Consider the following 20,674-nt stretch of genomic DNA (forward strand, 5'->3'; position numbering starts at 1 on the left):
AGGTACAGCAAGTAATTAGGAAAGCTAACAGGATATTATTGTTAGGGAGGTTATGTTTCAGTTATATAGGGCATTGTTGAGACCACATCTGGTGTACGGTGTACAGTGTTGGTCTCCTTATTTAGGAAGGCTGTAAATGTGTTGGAAGCAGTTCAGAGAAGGTTTACTGGACTAATACCTGGAATGGGCGGGTTATCTTATGAGGAAAGGTTGGACAGGCTGGGCTTGTATCCGCTGGAGTTTAGAAGAGTAAGAGGCAATTTGATTGAAACACACAAGGTCCTGATGAGCCTCAACGGGGTGGATGTGGAGAGGATGTTTCCTCTTGTGGGAGAATCTGGAAAATGGGGTCACAGTTTAAATGTAATGGGTCACCCCTTTAAGACAGAGGAGAACTTTTTTCTCTGTGAGTCTTTGGATCTCTCTTCCTCAAAGGGCGGGGGAAGCAGAGTCTTTGAATATTTTTGAGGCAGAGTGAGATAGGTTCTTGATAAACAAGAAGTAAAAGATTATCGGGGGGTAGGTGGGAATGTGGAGCTGAGGTTACAATCAGATCAGCCAGGAACTTATTGAATGGTGGAGTAGGCTCAAGGGGCCAAGTGGCCTACTCCTGCTCCTAATTCATATGATCCTATGTTATCACATCCTTTATAATAGATTCTAGCATTTTCTCTACTACTGATGCCAGGTTAACAGGTCTGTAGTTCCCTATTTTCTCTCTCCCTCCTTAAATAGTGGGTACATTTGCCACCTTCCAATCTGCAGGAACCATTCCAGCATCTATAGAATTTTGGTAGATGATCACCAATGCATCCACTATCTCTACAGCCACCTCCTTCAACACTCTGGGGTGTAGATCATCAGGTCCAGGGGATTTAACAACTTTCAACCCCATTCATTTCTCCAGTACTACTTTTTTACCAATACTAATCTCTATCAGTTCCTCATGCTCACTGGCCCCTTGGTTCTCTAGTATTTTTGGGATGATTTCTGTATCTTCCTCTGTGAGGACAGACACACATTGTCTAGTTTCTCTGCCAATTCCTTATTCCCCATTATAAATGCTCCTGTCTCTGCCTGGAATGGACCCACATTTCTCTTTGCTAATCTTTTCCTTTTCACATACCGATAGAGTCTTTTACATTCGCTTTTTATGTTTCTCGCCAGTTTGCTCTCATGTTCGATTTTCTCTTTCTTCATCAGTTTCTTGGTACTCCCTTGCTGAATTCTAAAAACGCTCCAATCCTCAGGCTTACTACTTTTTTTGGTCACTTTAGGAGCCTCTTCCTTTGACCTAATGCAATCTTTATCTTTTCTTTGTTAGGCTGTTAGGCACAGTTGCATCATTTTTCATCTTTGTTCCCTAAAGGAATCTATATTTGTTATAAATGTGTAATAATTCCTTCAATGTTAGCTTTTGCCTGTCTACTGTCATAACTTTTCATGTAGTTTCCCAATCTACCACAGCTAACTTTACCCTCAAACTATGATAGTTTTCTTCTGTGAGAAGCGCCCAGATAAATTATAGAAAAGAATCATCCAACCAGCACAACCCATCTCCATGGCAACCTGGCATGCTTTGGGGGGTTCCAAACAGAAATGCAAACCAAATATATTTTACATTCCAAACACCCTTTCATTCTGTGATCCCTGTGAAATATGAAACCAGATATTCGCAACAAAGCTCAAAGAGCAACAGCCACTGGGGCAAAGTTGTAGGACTGGTCAGTCCAGCAGCAAGAAACCCTCCAACCCTCCCACATCACCAAGTGTCAGGATGAATATGGTTCAGTCCTGGATGTATTAACAGCAGCAACAGCAGAATTCAAACCCTGCAATCATCTGTGAATTCACTGGTGTGTCTGCAGGTGGGATAACTGAGTGAAACCCTTCCCACACTCAGAGTAGGTGAACAACCTCTCCTCATTGTGAACTCGCTGGTGCCTCAGCAGGTGGGATGACTGAGTGAATCCAATCGCACATTGAGGGCAGGTAAACGGCCTCGCCCCAGTGTGAAGTCGCTGTTGCAGCAACAGGTTGAATGACTGAGTGAATCCCTTTCCACAGTCAGAGCAAGTGAATGGCCTCTCCCCAGTGTGAGTTCGCTGGTGTGTCTGCAGCTGGGATAACCAAGTGAATCCCTTCCCACAATCAGAGCAAGTGAACGGCCTCTTCCCGGTGTGAATGCGCTGGTGAATGAGTAGGTTGGGTAACCAAGGAAATCCCTTCCCACACTGAGAGCAGGTGAACAGCTTCTCCCCAGTGTGAATTTGCTGATGTGTCTGCAGGCTGGTTAACCGAAAGAATCCCTTCACACACACGTTGCAGGTGAACGACTTCTCCCCAGTGTGAATTCGCTGGTGTGTTTGCAAGTTGTTCAACCGAGTGAAACCCTTCCCACACATGGTGCAAGTGAATGGCCTCTCCCCAGTGTGAACTCGTTGGTGTGTCTGCAGGCTGGTTAACCGAGTGAATCCCTTCCCACACGCAGAGCAGGTGAATGGCCTCTCCCCAGTGTGAACCCACTGGTGTGACTGCAGGTGTTGTAACCAAGCAAATCCCTTCCCACAATTAGAGCAGATGAATGGTCTCTCTCCGATGTGACTGCGCCAATGAGTTTCCAGCTCAGAGGGGGCTTTGAATCACTTCCCACAGTCCCCACATTTCCACGGTTTCTGCATGGTTCGGTATCCTTGTGTCTCTCCAGGTTTGACGATCAGTTGAAGCCTTGTCCTCACACAGAACACGTGTACGGTCTCTCTCTGCTGTGAATGGTGATGTTTTTTCAGGCTGTGTAACTGGTCAAAGCTCTTTCCACAGTCAGTGCACTTGGACACTCTCACTTGGGTGTGTGTGTCTCGGTGCTTTTCCAGTCACACTGATGTTTAAAATCTTTTCAAGCAGACAGAACAGACAAACATTTCTCCTTCTAAATTCAAAAGCTGATCATATTCAGGTTCCAATAAATTGAGTGAATCTGTGAGATCTTAACCTTTGATTTCAGATTTCTGTTTGTAAATCCTCCCCTTCTCGTATCCTGTAAAAGGAATTCACAACAGGCATCATTGTCAGTACAGGATAGAAGTTCAGAACAGACAATTCTCATTTGTATGGAGCACTCTTTCCTCTCTCATTTCTCCAAACACACTCTCTCTCTCTCTCCATTCTCACTCTGCTGTGCCTAACATACATCCTCCCAATTCTCCTGAAGGTTCATGCTGATCAACAGATCTACTCTCACTGCTTCCTGTCCAGGACACAGAGATCATAAGAAATAGGAGCAGAAGTAGACCAGTCGGCCCATTGAGCCTGCTCGGCCATTCAATGAGATCAAGGCTAATCTACCTCGGCACAATTTTCTCGCACTATCCCAAATATCCCATGATATCTTCAATATCTAGAAATATATCACTCTCTGTCTTGAATATATTTAATGACTGAGGCTCCATAATCCTGTAGGGATCATTCCTGGAGCCCCATCTATTTACAATTCATATTAATGACTTGGATGAAGGAATTGACTGTATTGTAGCCAACGTTGCCAATAATACAACGATATATAGGAAAGCAAGTTGTGAGGAGGATACAGAGTCCACAAAGGGATAGCAATAGGTTTAGTGAGGGAGAAAAATATTGGCAGATGGAATCTAATGTGTGAAAATGTGAGATTGTCCACTTTGGCAGGAGGAATAGAAAAGTAGAGCATTATTTAAATGGAGGGAGACTGCAGAATGCTGCGGTACAGAGGGATCTGGGTGTCCTTGTACATTAATCACAAAAAGTCAGTATGCAGGTGCAGCAAGTAATGAGAAAGGCAACTGGAATGTCAGCCTTTATTGCAAGGGGGATGAAATATAAAAGTAAGGAAGTCTTCCTGCAGCTGCACAGGATATTGGTGAGACCACACCTAGAGTACTGTGTGCAGTTCTGGTCTCCTTCTTTAAGGGGGTATATACTTCCATTGGAAGTAGTTCAGAGAAGGTTTACTAGACTGACTGGCGTACTCTACAGAGAGTCGGCATGGACTCAAGTTTCCAAATGGACTGAATCAGTGCCGTAATGACTCTATAACTGGAAATATGTAACGTAGTTAGTTACATTGCTATATTATAAGACTAGTAATAATAATAAATGTATTTAATTCTACAACCATTAATAATATATATATGTACCATAAAACAACACTAGACATATCTCTGTCCAATACTAATTTATTGTTCTTTTAAATGTCAGCCATCTCCTGGGGGAACCACCCCTTTAATTGTGAACATTCGGAAAGAGACCATCCTTTTAGCCAGACAAATGAATGTGTCAAGCTGAGGGAGCAAAGGATGTCAATGTCTTTAAGAGAGAGAGAGAGAGACCTGGGCCAACCTTTCCAGAGTCTGCACCCTCCCTGGATTCATTTCCTATCCCTTCAGTTCCTGTAAGTCAACAATTTGTCCTCAGAATGAGAAAAGAAATGGAAAAGGGGGAGAAAAGAAAGTGTTTTGCTCACAGATGTTGAACACAGGAGGAAATTTTAGTCTGTGTGAACCTCAATCTTCATTCATAGAAAGCCCGCGCTCTGATTGGCTGGAGGACCAGAATCCTCCTGCCCTCCAATTCTCCCCATTGGTCAATCTTCCGCATAAAGACCAAGGCGCAGCGGAAGCCTTCGCGGACACGGGAGACCCTCTGACCCCCCCATGGTGAGTTGAGTGGTAGGCCAAACGCCATCCTCGGCACATACGCAGTTTTACCCTCTCCCTTGGACATGCGCAGTCCCGGGCCTCCTGCTACCGCGGCGGATAGAGCGGTTTCCCCAACGCCGTGGATTGTGGGAGCTGCGGCCGCCATTGCTCATCCGGAGCCCAGTCTCCGAACTCCTGGGACTGGGATGGAAAGTGGGGGTGGGGGGCGCAGTGCCACCACCCTGACACACAGTCCATGGGGGTAGTCACTGGATTTGATTGTGACGTCCCCTTAGCAAGTTTGTTAAATTAAGGTGTAAAGAATTAGACACCTGGGTGACATATTGGGGAGGGCAATAGGTGAGTGTGAAACTGAACCCAAGAGTCAGCACCTTCAGAGGAGGAGAATTGGGGGAAAGCGGGAGGAGGATAGTAGGACGAATTAGTATTTCAATCAATAGAGAGGAAGGAGTGTGTCGGGCAGAGATTCATAGTTTGAATGGGAGAAAAATGTTTGTCGATAACTAGGATTGTCAATTCTGAATTTCAATCCTGTTGTTAGAGTGATTTTTTTGTAAACTCCCCTTACAGTATATTGGAAAGGGAGGATTTAGAAACTGGAAACTCAAAACAGATACTACATCAAAATCTGACAGTCACTCGATTCATCAGTTTCTGAATATCATTGGTTTTTGAACCTAGATAGAGAAATAGTTCACTCTTCTGTCTGTTGGAAAAGATATCAATGATCCATGGTTGGTGTCTTGTCAAGGCTTAAACTGATCATCCAACTGGACAGACTCAAGGACACATCCGTTACAGAGAAATCGTGGAAATATTGGGACAGTGCAAAGGGATTCTGATCCCCATCTGAGTTGGATAGGTGTTCACACTGAGGAACAGCCATTCACCTGCTCCAGGTGCGAAGAAGTTTACAGGTTCTATCAGCTGACTGACCCATCAGCAACTTCACACTTAATGCCTGTTCCCCGTACTCCTGTTTCTGTTCAAATAATCATCTAATGCCCTCTTGAATGTCTCGGTTGAACCTGCCTCCACCACACTTCCAGACAATGCATTCCAGACTTGTACCACTCGTTGTGTGAAAAAGCTTTTTTCTCACATCACATTTGCTTCTTTTGCAAATCACTTTCAATCTGTGCCCTCTCATTCTTGATCCTTTAATGAACAGGGACAGTTTCTCCCTATCTACTCTGTCTAGACCCCTCATGACACCCCTTATTAACACCTCAATCAAATCTCTTCTTGGCCTTCTCCGCTCCAAGGATAACAGTCCCAACTTCACCAATCTATCTTCATAGCTGAAGTTTCTCATCCCTGGAACCATCCTTGTAAACCTCTTCCGTACTCTCTCCAATGTGTTCACATCTTTCCAAAAGTGTGGTGCACAGAACTGTACACAATACAGTGACGGCCTGATCTTTATGGCCCCCAGTTCCAGTCTCCCCAAACAACTGAAAACATTTTCCTGACATCAACCCCATCACACCCCTTCACAATCTTAAAGACCTCTATCAGGAGACCCCTTCTTGGTTGGAGGCCCATTTCCCAGTCAGTCTTCCAGCACCTTCCTGTCTCTCTGTTAGTGCAATATCCATGGCAGTTTGCCAACTGGGATGCAGGCCCTGTTATTCTCAGTTAAATTCAGCCTTCAGCTCTGTCACCTGGCTGTCATTGACACCAGCAATAGAGAGACAGGAAGATATCCGAAGTTCAATTGCGAAGTTGAAACTTGTGACTTTAAACCAACAGTTCAACAATTTTCCATCAAATAGCTGCTTGTTATTCGGGGTTTTTATTATGAGCTTTAGGCACTAAAGGCAACGGGTGGGGGATTTTAAAGAATTGCTTTCCCTTTCTAACTTTGTATTGTCTATAGTGTCAGCTGTGGCTCAGTGGATCACACTCTCACCTCTGGGATCAGAAGATTGTTGGCTCAAGTCCGAGTCCAGGGACCTGAGGACAAAAGTCACATCCAACATTCTGAGTGCCAGCACTGAGGGAGCGCTGCACTGTCAGAGCTGCTGTCTTTTGGATGAAATGCTAACCCAAGGGCCACGTCTGCTGCTTCGGGTGGACTTAGAACTTCCTGGGGCCACTATTTTGAAGTTGAGCAGGGGGGTTATCCTCAGTGGCCTGGCCGATTTTTATCAATTAACATCAGTAAGAACAGATTATCTGATCAGTGTCACATTGCTGTTTGTGGGATCTTACTGTGTGTAAATCTGCCACGTTTCCCATATTACAACAGTGACTGCACTTTGAAATTACTTCATTGGCTGTATCGCACTTTGGGACATTGTGTGGTCATGAAAGACGCTATATAAATGAAATTACTGAAATTTAAGATTGATATTATCTAATCTTGTTCTCTGTTACATAATTGATTTCAGTCACCCCAACTTGCCATTTAATGAATTAACTTCGATTTAGACAAGACTTTAACCAGTTAAGGCAAAGGCAGAATTGTCTGGATAGTAAATTTAAAAAGAAGTTTATTAAAAGAAAAAGGTTTACTTAACAACTTTAAGACATTGATTTTTACAACTTCATGCAGGCGATTAGTCTGTAGAAGCGTAACCCTCTCTGGCTCCTTTTTCACAATAATTCTTGTGGAATTCGCCCTCAGGAGTCTGGCTCCTTCTTTGACAGTAATTTCCTTGGAACTCGGCCTTGGGAGTCTTCAGTACTTGGCTAGCAAGGGAGACCTTCAGAACCTCTACGTTTATCCACAAAGTGACCATTACCTCATGTCAGAGTTGGGCCATTGTAACATGACAATTGGTCAGTTGGTTACTAGATTAATTTAATTGGTTCCCCAATTACTTACACTACCTTCTTTCATTATCTTAGACAAGAATACAACAGAACTGTTTCCTACTACGCCTTTATCTTATTCTATACCATCCCTTATTCATTGAGATTCAAACTTTGAGGCTAATCAGAGCTTGAAGGTCTCTCTTGCCAGTACATTTATCTTTCATTGCACATTCTTTACATTCACAGCAATTAAGCTTTTACATTCTTACAGCAAATAAAACTCTGTCTTTACTATAACTACTGATTCATTATTGATTCATTAATTGTAACTCAATTAAGGCTCACGACTTATTCAATCATCTGTTCCTGGCTGGTATTTATTTATAACAGTAATTGCAGAAGAGACATGTCGAAGCTTTTCATCTTGCACTCATCAGAGCATTTGCAAGAATGCCAAGTGCAAAGGGAACAACAATTAATACTTCATGAGAAGAGAGTGCTGATTGGTTGGCGTAATGGACTTCGATTGGTAGAGGAATTGACAGGGAGAATGCACCATTGAGCTGATGACTGATAGCCAACTGCCAAGGGTTGTTTAGATTCAAACCAGGCAGACTGACTCTGTTTGGTCAAGGAATTGCCATGGGGAATGAACCAGAGTATGGCTGTTGCCTATTTTATTCAGTTGAAACAGGTGAATGTGTGTACATGTTATTCTTGTCCGCAAATAAGAGGGCTCTGTGTATTAATATACGTAGTTTTTAGAACACATAGGTGCACTACACTGTGAGCTCCACTGATAATCCTAAATTAGTTGTCAGCATTGTTTAGCAAATGTTGTCCAATCGCAGAATCACATCTAATGTTGTGTACTGTGCTTTGTGTTTTATAGAACTCAGTATCAAATTCGCGAGGGCGAATTCCACAAGAATTACTGTGAAAGAAGGAGCCAGAGAGGGTTACGCTTCTACAGACTAATCACCTGCATGAAGTTGTAAAAATCAATGTCATAAAGTTGTTAAGTAAACCTATTTCTTTTAATAAACTTCTTTTTAAATTTACTATCCAGACAATTCTGCCTTTGCCTTAATGATTAGATGTTTCATAACTGGCTTTTAATCCAAGATCAATATATAGCTAAGGAAGAAAAGTTACAGACTGTGAAACCATGCAAAAAGCCAGATGTTAAATTAAGATGGCTTTCTTGACCTTGTTACTTACAACAGTGAATACAATATGAAAGTGTTTGAGTTTTGAAACAAAATTTGACTTCGCAGGCCTACCTACAGTTTCTTACTTGACTCCACTTCAAAGGCACTGCATCAGCTGTAAAATGCTTCGGGGGTCTTGTGCTAATGAGAGGTGCTATCGAAGTGCAATTTTTTTCAGTTGTCCATAAATATATGTGACACTCAGTCCCCGCATCAAAATGATTAAATTAAGACCCTGTAATTACTAATGGAAATAACATGCCTTTGACACATTTTTGAATACTCTGTGAAAATCCACACACACTATATCCTGAATGATTTGTTTGAAAACACAGCGAGTTGTTGTGATTTGGGATGCACTGCCTGACAACAGTGCAAAAGCAGTTTTGACTGTATCTTTCAAAAGGGAACTGGACAGAATCTTGAAAGGAAAAGAAAATTGCAGGGCAATGGGATTAATTTAGTATTTATTTCAAACGGGCAGGGCTGGCCTCCTTCTGTGTCTATGAGATGTGTGTACATTTCATGCGGGTGGTAATGAACTGGAACCCACTTCCTATGAGGGTGGCAGAAGCAGAGATGAGGGAATGGTTTCTAGAGGAATCTGGATGACCACTTTAGGGAGATAGACCTACAGAGTTACGGGGATCCAGCAGGGCAATGAGACTGACTGGTTTGCTCTACAGGGAGCCTTCTACAGTCAGGAACATGATGGTCCCATGTCCATGACTCCATGATCTAAGGAGAGAAATTTCAGCTGCTCCAGTCTCTCCAATTAACTGAAGTCCATCATCCCTGGTTCCATTCTCATAAATCCTCTCTCCAGCCCCGAGACTCAATGGAACAGAGACAAATGTATTTATTTTCGATCTACCTGCAGTGGTAGGAAAAACACTATTTATTATCCAGGATAAAATAAATGTCCTTCATCAGTTTTTTTGGATCATTTCAGTGGAAATGTGCACTCACAGGCTCAAAGAGCATCAGCTACTGGAAGCAAAGTCGTGAGGCTGGTCAATCCAGCAGAAAGAAACCCTCCGACCGTCCCACTTCACCAAGTGTCAGAATGAACATGGTTCAGTCCTGGATGAGATTAACAGCAGCAATAACAGCAGAATCCAACCCCTGGAATCACTTGTGAACTTGCTGGTGTCTCAGCAGGCTGGATGACTGAGTGAATCCCTTCCCTCACTCAAAGCAGGTGAACAGCCTCTCCCTGGTTTGAACACACTGGTGTGTCAGCAGGTTTGATGAATCACAGAATCCCTTCCCACGCTCAGAGCAAGTGAATGGCCTCTCCCCACTGTGAGCTCGAGGGTGTCTCAGCAGACTGGATAAATAAGCAAATCCCTTCCTACACATGGGGCAGGTGAACGGCCTCTCCCCAGTGTGAACTCGCTGGTGTCTCAGCAGGGTGGATGAATCCTTGAATCCCTTCCCATAATCAGAGCAGGTGAGCGGCCTCTCCCCAGTGTGAACTCACTGGTGCATCTGCAATTTGGACAACTGAATGAATCCTTTCCCACACTCAGAGCAGGTGAATGGCCTCTTACTGGTGTGGACTCGCTGGTGTTCCCACAGGTTGGATGACCTTCGAAATCTCTTTGTGCAGTGAGGGCAACTGAATGGTCTCTCCTCAGTGTGAATGCACTGGTCAAACATCAGTTCCTGAGAACTTTTGAAGCCACTCCAACAGTCAGGGCATTTACAGGGTCTCTCATTGGTGTGAGTGAAATGGTGCCTCAGCAGGCTGGATGACTCAGTGACTCCCACACACGGAGCAGGTGATTGGTCTCTCCCAGGTGTGAACTAGCTGGTGTGTCTGCAAGTGAGATGACTGAGTGAATCCCTTCCCACACACAGGGCAGGTGAATGGCCGCTCCCCAGTGTGACTGCGTTGATAAATTTCCAACTTTGATGGGGATATCAATCCGTTCCCACAGTCTCCACATTTCCACTGTTTCTCCATGCTACAGGTGTCCTTGGGTCTCTTCAGATTCATGATCAACTGAGCGGTCTACACACAGAGCATGTGTACAGCCTCTCCCGCTGCAGTAAATGGGGATGTTTTCTTAGGCTGCGTAACTGGTTAAAGCTCCTTCCAAAGTCAGTACACTGGAACACTCTCATTCGGGTGTGTGTGTCTCAGTGCTTTTCCAATAACACTGATTTTTAAACCTTCTGAAGCAGGCAGAACATACAAACATTTCTCCTTCTAGCTTCAAAGGCCATTGATATTCAGCTCCCGATGAATTGACTGACTCGGTCAGATTTTGACGTGATGTTTGGTTTGAGATTTCTGTCTGCAAATCTTCCCCTCCTAATATCCTATCAAAGAAGTTTACAAAAGTCATCATTTTCAGTACAGGATATAAATTCAGTACAGACAATTCTAGTTTCTATGGAACATTCTTTCCTCTCTCATTGACCAAAAGCTGTAAATCTCCGCCCCACACACTGTCCCTCCATTCTCACTCTGCTGTACCTAATATACACCCTCCCAATTCTCCTGAAGATGCTGATTCATGCTGATCCACACATACTGGTTTTTGTGCAGGACACAGAAGCCTGAAAATCTTCGTGCAGGACGCTAGACCGAGAACTCATTGACTGGTGGAAGTGGAGACAATCAGCAGTTTCAAAATGAACTTGAAGGAATTAAACTTGCAGAGGAAAAGGGATATAGATAGGGAACAGGACTGACTGGATTGCTCTACAGAGAGTGGACATGGACTTGAATTGCCGAATGGATTCCTTCAGTGCTGTAATGACTCTATGACTGGACATTTGTAACACAGCTGCAGTACTATATTACAGGGCTAGAAATAATAATAAATATATTTTATTAGAGAAGCAGAAATAGAACATTTAATATGTACCATTAAACAACACTGGACAAATCTCTGCCTTGTATTATTTTACTGTCCCCTTAAATGCCAGCCGTCTCCTGGGGAAACCACCCCTTTAATTCTGAACATTAGGAAAGAGACCATCCTTTTAGCCAGACAAATAAATATGTCAAGCTGAGGGAGCAAAGGATGTCAATGTCTTTAAGAGAGAGAGACCTGGGCCAACCTTTCCAGAGTCTGCACCCTCCCTGGATTCACTTCCTTTCCCGTCAGTTCCTGCAAGTCAACAATTTCTACCCAGAATGAGTAAAGAAATGGAAAGGGGGAAACATTGATTTCCTCACAGATGTTGCCCGGAGGACGAAGTTTTAGTCTGAAGCTCATTGTCCAACTTCCGCATTGTGACATCCACAATGGAACCCAGCCTGAATCAGCCAATAGGAATCACTCTGCTCCGCAGTGACGTCCTCGGGTTCCAGCCAGCTGGCCAGACTCGCGGACACGGGAGCCCCACCCCCACCCATTGTTCCTCCTCCCCCTCCCCCTCCTCCAGCCAAGGTTTCCAGGCAACCGGCTGATGGCTCCGGCCAGAGCGAAAAGCCGCTCGGAGAACTCGGGAGAGGGGAAGCTGTGCATGTGCAGGGGAGAGCCCGCCCCCTTCCCATCATGCTGAGGGGTTGACCAATGGGAAGAGTTGGAGAACAGGAAACCCTGGTCCTCAAGCCAATCAGAGTGCGGGCTTTGTGTGAATGCAGATTGAGCTTCACACAGCCTAAAACTTCCTCCTGTGTCCAACATCTGTGAGTAAAGCACTTTCTTTTCTCCCCCTTTCCATTTCTTTTCTTATTCTGGGGGCAAATTGTTGACTTGCAGGAACTGAAGGGAAAGGAAGTGAATCCAGGGAGGGTGCAGACTCTGGACAGGTTGGCCCAAGTCTCTCTCTCTGAAAGACATTGACATCCTTTGCTCCCTCAGCTTGATACATTTATTTGGCTGGATGAAAGGATGGTCTCTTTTCTCATGTTCACAATTAAAGCGGTGGTTTCCCCAGGAGATGGCTGACATTTAAGGGGACAGTAAATTAATATCGGACAAAGATATGTCTGGTGTTGTTATATGGTACATATTAGCTATATTATTGATGGTTCTGTAATAATGTGTTTATCATTCTAGTCTTGTAATATGGTACTGTAACTACGTCATCTGTTGCCAGGCATAGAGTCATTATAACACAGGAGTCAAATTAGCAGCTCGAATAGATGCTGACTCTCTGTAGAGCAATTTAGTCAGTCCCATTCCCCCTCTATATCCCCATTCCCCTGCAAGTTTATTCCCTTCAATTTCATTCTGAAAGCAATTACCCTCTCCATTTCCACCAGCCTCATAGGCAGTGAGTTCCAGGGCATCATCACTGGCTGTCGAAATAGATTTTTCCCTCATAGCTCCATGTATCTCTAATTATGTAATAGAGTACTATGTATTACACACATAATAGTGCAGTACTATTGGGTGTATATTAGATACTGCAGCTTGAGAATTGAGAGTGAGTGTGTGGGATGGAGATGTACAGTTTTTGCGGAACAAATGCACCATAGAAACTAGAATTGTCTGCTCTGAATTTCTATCCTGTAGTGGCAGTAATGACTTTTGTAATCTCCTTTTACAGGATATTAGAAAGGAAGGATGTGCAGACAGAAATCTCAAACCAATCATCATATCAAGATCTGACGCAGCCACTTGATTCATGGGACCTGAGTAACACCGGCCTTTGAATCTGGAAGGAGAAATGTTTGTCTGTTCTGTTTGCTTCAAGAGATTTTAAATATCAGTGTGACTGGAAAAGTACTGAGACACACACACCTGAGTGAGAGTGTTCCAATGCACTGACTGTGGAAAGAGCTTTAGCCAGTTACACAACCTGAAAAAATACCACACCATTCACAGTGAGGAGAGACCGTGCATGTGTTCTGTGTGAGGACGAGGTTTCAACTGATCACTGAACCTGGAGAGTCTCAAGGACACCCGTACCATGGAGAAACCATGGAAATGTGGGGACTGTGGGAAGGGATTCAAATACCCATCTCACCTGGAAATTCATTGGTGCAGTCACACTGGGGAGAGGCTGTTCATCTGCTTTGTTTGTGGGAAGGGATTCAGTCGGTTATTGTCCTTGGAGTCACACCAACGATTTCGCACCGGGGAGAGGCCGTTCACCTGCTCTGAGTGCGGGAAGGGATTCACTGATTCATCCAACCCACTGACACACAAACGAGTTCACACCGGGGGGAGGCCGTTCACCTGCTCTGATTGCGGGAAGGGATTCACTCAGTTATCCCACCTGCAGGGACACCAGCAAGTTCACACTGGGGAGAGACCATTCACCTGCTCCGAGTGTGGGAAAGGATTCCCTCATTCATCTCATCTGCAGACATACAAACGAGTTTACACCGGGGAGAGGCCGTTCTTCTGTTCTGAGTGTGGGAGGCGGTTCAGTAATTATTCTGATCTGCGAAAACACAAGCGTTTTCACACCGGGGAGAGGCCGTTCACCTGCTCTGAGTGTGGGAAGGAATTCACTCAGTCATCCCACCTGCAACGACACCAAGTTCACAAGTGATTACAGGAGTTGGTTTCTGCTGTTATTGCTGCTGTTAATCACATCCAAGACTGAACCATGTTCATTCTGACACTTGGTGAAGTGGGGGGGTCGGAGGGTTTCTTTCTGCTGGACTGGCCGGTCTCATGATTTTGCTTCCAGTGGCTGATGCTCTTTGAGCCTGGGAGTGCACATTTCCACTGAAATGATCCACGAAAGCTGATGAAAATAGATTTGTTTTATCCTGGATAGTAAATAGTGATTATTCCTACCACTACAGATAGATCTGAAATAAATATGGAGGGTGCAGGTAAAACTCAGCAGGTCATGCAGCATCTTTGGAGAGAGAACTTTTCCAGTCCAATATGACTCTTCCACAGAACTCTTCCTTCAGAGAGGGAGAAATGTGATGGGTTTGATGTTGTTGAGAAATGGGGGCGAGTCAGGTAGAGCAAAAGGGAAAGTCAGGGATTGGTTAGAGGGCAGGCGAGATTAAATAACAAAAACGTCATAGAACCAAAGGAAAAGGGAGAGGTAATGGTTGCAGTAAAGAAACAAAGCATTGGTCCAGAGTAGTGTTAATGGCAGAATAAAGGACAGCTCTGTCTGAAAGGAAAAACATGAAAACAAGTTGCAGACTGGCACTTGGCAAAAAGAAAAGATCAAAACAGAGAACAGAATTGATGGTCTGAAGTTGTTGAACTCAATGTTGAGCCCAGAAGACAGTAAAGTGCCTCATCGGAGAATGAGGTGCTGTTCATCCAGCTTGTGTTGGGCTTCTCGGGAACATTGCAGCAGGCCGAGGACAGAAATGTGAGCATGAGAGCAAGGTGGTGAATTATAATGGCAGCAGCTGGAAGGTCAGGGTCATGCTTGTGGACTGAGCGGAGGTGTTCCACAAAGAGGGCAGCGAACAGGGGACAGATGAATTAAAGAGAAAGCATTTGGGTCCAGAACATTGTGCACATCCTTTTATTCTGGTTGTCTTTGATCCTCAGGTAATTTTTTTTTTAACCATGTTCTGTTTCATTAAGCAACTTTTATCAGTAAAAATATTTGATTTTTCTGGACTTTCCATGATTAGATTTCTGCACTTTAGGGAAAGTGGGTGGGAGGGGTTGAAAGGCTCTCTTACAGAAAGTGAGTGCCTCTGAGGTAATTGGCAAAGACGCCAGAGGGGGAGATGAGATTTTATTTTTGACACAGTGATGTTAGAAAATGGGGTTCAGGGAGTCAATTAACCCTTTATCTCCTTTTCCTAACCTCTGAAATGATTCACAGTGATAACCCTTACTGCTGACGGTGGTTAGATTTTATTCAGTATAAATAAGACCTGACACATGCTCATGTGTCTGAGCAATAGTATCAAAGTGCAGCAGCATTACCATTACACTCTGGGTAGAAGCACCTTCTCCACGTAAATGCTCCCTGGTCTGCCCCAGATGCCATGGCACCAGTCAATGCAATATGTAAGACCTCTACAAATCTCTGTGCTCGGGAAATCCCTTCTGATACTTTTTTACATCACAAAGTCTACGGAGGCTGATTTAACCCAATCATTGCTAAGCTAACATTTGAATGTACCAATTACAAAAGCTGTCATTGAACCATCTGTACCCGCCCAAGCCACATCAAACTCTCAAACAATTGGCTTCCCACGCTCCGTCCCCAGTACAGTGAGTCAGCATTCCCATGCCAAGCAGTGAAAACATGGGGGCCTTGAAACTCAGGTGTCATCTAGGATTCAAGGCATTCTTGTTTTCTCTGTCCTCTGGGAGCTGTTCATCTCCCTGTTCCCACATAACAAATCGTCTGTTCTCAGCTCTGCCAGATTTCTGCTGACGTTTGGCTCCTTTTACACCTTTCGGATCAATAAAACCCAAACCGCAATTACCCAAACTGTCACCTGTCAACCATCCATACCTAGGGTATAATCTGGTGAACAACCCTTGTGTCAGTGGAAGCAGTTTCTCTTTATTTGATGCCAACCCTCATGATCATGTTATGAGGAACCCGTTTTTGGATAATTTGACGAACATTTAATTCTGGATATTCTACCCCCTGAGTTATTTTTTAAAGTCTGCACTATTAATTCAGAGCTGCGAATGTGCTAATCTTCAATAAAGCACAGTTCAACAGAGATACCCAGCGGGAACACCTTAAAAGGGAAGGAATACTTTGTATATTTAATTGAACAAAGAATTACTGTTGCCAGGCTAGACTCTTGCTGATTGGTTCAAAACATCTGCCCAAAGAGAAGTATTCTTTGAGCATCTTAGTCCTTTAAAACCCTCAGTCTGAGAGCGTGTGCCTTAGAATTAGGCTGCAAGAAAATACTCTCTTTAGCTCTCTCTACCCCACCTTTGTGTTAAACCTTCCTCAATTTGTGTGTGTGTTTGAGTCTGTTTTTTAAAGTGCGAATTCATTGCACTTCTAAACTACTAGTTATATGTGAACCAGTTCATTCACTTGTTTTTGTGCTTTCTAGCCAGAAGCCTAGTTAAAATGTTTTTAGGCTGGGATTGGACTGTTTTGTGGGTGAATTAAACATTTAAACTATTGTTATGACCTGTGGAGCAGTGGTGCTAGAATGAACTGCACACCCCTGCCATCCTTGGTCCATAACATTATCTAAACTCAGATAAATGCAAGAACCCGAACGGTCCAATTGTTCTACTCCATGGAACAATATATCAAAATGGTTAAACCCCAACCCAGTAATAAAAATATCCAATTATCTAATGACAACAGGCCTGATTCGAGATGAGGTTATGTTACTTCAAGGGTTAAAATTGGGTTTCAAGAACCATCTTTTGTTTGCGAATTGGACTCTATTCATGGAGGTGCTGAGAGACCCCTGGGGCAGGATTGTGGGTAATCGCTGTTGGTTCAGGAACCTGAGGAAGATTCACACTTCTACCTGTGGTAGCTGTTTAATTGAGCTGGTGAAAGTAGCTCATGTATTTCATAACTAAACGTTTTCCATTTAAATAAGCATTAATATTATTTGCTATTTCAGAGTCCAGTCTTGCCTGATGGTTAACTAAAGTATTTTAGAGAGTCAATTTGGAATCCAACCAAAATAAACCCAGCCGAAATTTTAATTATTCACCCCTTTAAAATTGACAGAAGTCGTCAAGAAGGTGCAAGAAAGATTCACAAGGATGATACCAGAACTAAGAGTGTTTAAGTTACAGGAAAGAGTAAACAAGCTGTGGAAGACAAGGCTGCAGGTTGACCTGATAAAGGACTTCAAGATTATGAATGGGTGCAACAGGGTTGGCGTTATTAAGTCATCACTGTCGATACAGGATAGAAATTCAGAAGTGACAATTCTAATGATCATAAAACATGTTTCTCCCCCTTCAAATTATAAATATCTGCCATTCCCCCAATGCAAGACCTCCTCCCTGTTGAATTTAGCGCTAATTCATCCGACTATCGTCCTCCTGCTTTTTCCCCAATTCCCCTCTCCTCAAGGTGCTGACTCTTGGGTTCAGTTTCACATTCACCAATTGCCCTCCCCATTATGTCACCCAGGTGTCGAAATCTTTACACCTGAAGTTAAGAAAATGTTTTGCTAAGGGAGCGTGACAATCAAATCCAGTGACTATCCACATGTACTTTGTGTCAGGGTGAGGTCACTGCGCTCCCCACCCCCACTTTCCATCCCAGTCCCAGGAGTTTGGAGACTGGGCTCCGGATGAGTAATGGCAGCCGCAGCTCCCACAATCCCCCGCGATGGGGAAATCGGTCGGGCGGGAGGGCGGCCCGGGACCGCGCATGTCTGAGGGAGGGGGGAAGCTGCGAATGTGCGAGCGAGAAGGTGCGCATATGCTTGAAAGGCCCACCCCACTCCCATCATGCTGAAGGTTTGACCAATGGGAACAGTTGGAGGACCGGAAGGACTCTGGTCCTCCAGCCAATCAGAGGACGGGCTTTGTATGAATGAAGATTGAGCTTCACACAGACTAAAACTTCCTCCTGTGTCCAACATCTGTGAGTAAAGCACTTTCTTTCTCCCCTTTCCATTTATTTTCTCATTCTGGGGGCAAATTGTTGACTTGCAGGAGCTGAAGGGAAAGGAATTGAATCCAGGGAGGGAGCAGACTCTGAAAAGGTTGGCCCAGGTCTCTCTCTCTCTCCCTTAAAGACATTGACATCCTTTGCTCCCTCAGCTTGACACATTTATTTGTCTGGCCAAAAGGATGGTCTCTTTCCTAATGTTCAGAGGTGGTTTCCCCATGGGATGGCTGACATTTAAGGGGACAGTAAATGAATATAGGGCAGAAATATGTCTTGTGTTGTTGTATGACAAATATTAGATATATTATTTATGGTACTGTAATAAAGTGCATTTATTGTTATTTATGGTCTTGTAATATAGCCCTGTGGCTATGTTATATATTTCCAGTCATTAGCTCATCACAGTACAGAAGGGGCCCATTTGGCACCTTGAGTCCATGCCGACTCTCTGCAGCGCAATCCAGTCAGTCCATTCCCCCTCTATATCCCCGTTCCCCTGTCAGTTTACTTCTCCCAGCGCCCATCCAATTTCATTTTAAAGTCATGAATTGTCTCCACTTCTGCCATCCTCGTGGGCAGAGTTCCAGATCATGACCAATCGCTGCCATATAAAATTCTCCCTCAGATTCTTCTGGTCTCTGTAATCAGTAAATATACTTATTTGAAGATTCTGAAGTCTTGGACTGGAAACAGTGACAATGGATCTGTTGGTCAGCATGAATCAGCATCTTCAGGAGAATTGGGAGGGTGTATATTCAGTGCAACAGAGTGAGAATGGAGGGAGAGTGTGTGGGATGGTGATTTACAGCCTTTGGGAAATGAGAGAGGAAAGAATGTTCCAAGAAACTAGAATTGTCTTTTCTGAATTTCTGTCATGTACTGACAGTGATGACTTTTGTAGGACATCGGAAGCAGAGGATTTACAGACAGATACCAGACAATGTGACAGAGAAAAGAATGTTCCATAGCAACTAGTTTATAGAACTAGTCTGTTCTGATTTTCTACTCTGAACTGACAGTGATAATTTTTGTAAGTTCATTTTACAGGATATTAGAAGGGGAGGATTTACAGCCAGAAATCTCAAACCAAAGATCACATCAAGATCCGATAGAGTTACTGCATTCATCAGATCTGAATATCATCTGCCTTTGAATCTGGAAGGACAAATGTTTGTCTGTTCTGTCTGCTTCAAAAGATTTTAAATATCACTGTGACTGGAAGAACACAGAGACACATACACCTGAGTGAGAGTGCTCCAATGTACTGACTGTGGAAAGCACTTTAACCAGTTACACAGCTTGAAAAAACATCACCATTCACAGCAGGGAGAGACTGTACGTGTGTTCTGTGTGAGGACAAGGCTTCAACTGACCATCAAATCTGGAGAGACACAAGGACACGTGCACCATGGAGAAACGGTGGAAATGTGGGGACTGCAGGAAGGGATTCAGATCCCCATCTCAGCTGGAAATTCATTAACGCAGTCACTCTGAGGAGAGACCTTTCACCTGCTGTGAGTGTGGGAAGGGTTTCATTTAGTCATCCCACCTGCTGACACACCAGCGAGTTCACACCAGGGATAGGCCATTCACCTGCTCAGTCTGTGGGAAGGGATTTAGCGATTCATTCTGTGGACACATCACCGTGTTCATACCAGGGAGAAGCCGTTCACCTGCTCTGAGTGTGGGAAGGAATTCACTCATGCAGCCCACCTGCTGACACACCAGCGAGTTCATACTGGGGAGAGACCGTTCACCTGTTCTGAGTGTGGGAAGGGGTTCACTCAGACATCCAACCTGATGAGACATCAGTGAGTTCACATTGGAGAGAAGCCTTTTATCTGCTCGATGTGTGGGAATAGATTCAGTGACTACTCTACCCTGCTAACACACTGGCGCATTCACACTGGGGAGAGGCCGTTCACCTGCTCTGAGTGTGGGAAGGGATTCAGTGATTCATCCACCCTGCGGACACACCAGAGAGTTCACACCAGGGAGAGGCCGTTCACCTGCTCCGTGTGTGGGAAGGGATTCACTCAGACATCCAACCTGCTGAGACACAAACGAGTTCACATGGGGGAGAGACCGTTCACCTGCTCCACATGTGGGAGGGGTTTCAGTCATTCATCCACCTTACAAAAGCATCAGCTCGTTCATACTGTGCAGAGGCCGTTCATCTGCTCTGAGTGTGGGAAAGGATTCAGTCAGACATCCAGTCTGCGGAGACACCAGCGAGTTCACAAGTGATTCCAGGGGTTGGATTCTGCTGTTATTGCTGCTGTTAATCACATCCTGGACTGAACCATGTTCATTCTGACACTTGGTGAAGTGGGAGGGTTGGAGGGTTTCTTTCTGCTGGACTGGCCGTTCTCATGACTTTGCTTCCAGTGGCTGATGCTCTTTGAGCCTGTGAGTGCACATTTCCACTGAAATGATTCACAAAAGCTGATGAAAGACATTTATCCTGGATAGTAAATAGTGATTGTTCCTACCAGTGGATCACACTCTCACCTCTGAGTCAGAAGGTTGTTGGTTCAA

General features: G+C 44.2%; 1 pseudogene; it reads left to right on the plus strand.

Moving 5' to 3' along the window:
- Positions 1 to 17,274: 17,274 nt before the first annotated feature.
- LOC121273613 lies at positions 17,275 to 20,393 on the plus strand (annotated as a pseudogene).
- The last annotated feature ends 281 nt before the right edge of the window (positions 20,394 to 20,674 follow it).

Source organism: Carcharodon carcharias, assembly GCF_017639515.1.
Source record: "Carcharodon carcharias isolate sCarCar2 chromosome 27 unlocalized genomic scaffold, sCarCar2.pri SUPER_27_unloc_1, whole genome shotgun sequence".
NCBI lineage: Eukaryota > Metazoa > Chordata > Chondrichthyes > Lamniformes > Lamnidae > Carcharodon > Carcharodon carcharias.